The sequence below is a fragment of the Acyrthosiphon pisum genome, chromosome A2 (genome assembly GCF_005508785.2).
Source record: "Acyrthosiphon pisum isolate AL4f chromosome A2, pea_aphid_22Mar2018_4r6ur, whole genome shotgun sequence".
Taxonomy (NCBI): domain Eukaryota; kingdom Metazoa; phylum Arthropoda; class Insecta; order Hemiptera; family Aphididae; genus Acyrthosiphon; species Acyrthosiphon pisum.
In genome coordinates, this window is record NC_042495.1 from 19,226,918 (window position 1) to 19,227,709 (window position 792).

Sequence of the window (792 nt, forward strand, 5' to 3'; positions counted from 1 at the left end):
CCAGATATTTTTTTCCCTAATAAATAAAACTTTATTAGTTAATTTTCATGAATTTTATGATTTTAGATTCTGAGTGAAACGATGAATGTATTGATTTTACAATGATGTGTGTTTTTTTTTTTTATTTTTTTTTTTATTTTTGTGTCTGTGTACACGATAAGTAGTCGAAATAATGCTTCGATTTTCGACTTCAGGATCTCGTTCGATGGGAAAGTGAATATCTTTGGTGCATTGGGGAGGTCAAAATTTAAATTTCCCAGTGGTTTTCAAAAGCGCCGGGAAAAACAAAAGAAAAATTAAGGAAAAACGGGAATTTTTACGCAAAATCGATTTTTCACAAAATTGAATTTGGTTTTTGTTGTAACTTTAAAAAAAATTACCGTAGATACATGAAATTTTGACTGATTGTTTATCTTAGCATCTTCTATACACCATAACATTTTCAAAATATTTTGATGTATTTTGAGCTCTTTACGGACATTTTTATTTTCCATTTTTTTTTAGTTTTTTTTCTAAAAATATCAATAAAATTTTATTTGTTGGATAAAAAAGCTTGAAAATTTAATAGAAGGCTCCTAGTATATTGTTTCAAAGGCAGATGAAAAATATTAAAAATCGTTAGTCACAGTTTTTTTTTTTAAGCATTTAAAGTTCAAAAAATGACAAAATATGGAAAAATCACGAAAATTTGCAAATTATTTCGAGTTATAAATTCATAAAAATTTTTCTTTTTAAATCTAAGATTTTAAAATATAATACAAGATTCCTTATAGGATAATCTACCTTACCAAA

At 25.0% G+C, this 792-nt stretch overlaps 1 protein-coding gene across 1 annotated transcript in view; it reads left to right on the top strand.

The window, feature by feature from the left end:
* LOC103311845 overlaps nucleotides 1-792 on the top strand; it is a 21,301-nt gene that overhangs the window by 20,107 nt on the left and 402 nt on the right. The window lies entirely within an intron of this gene.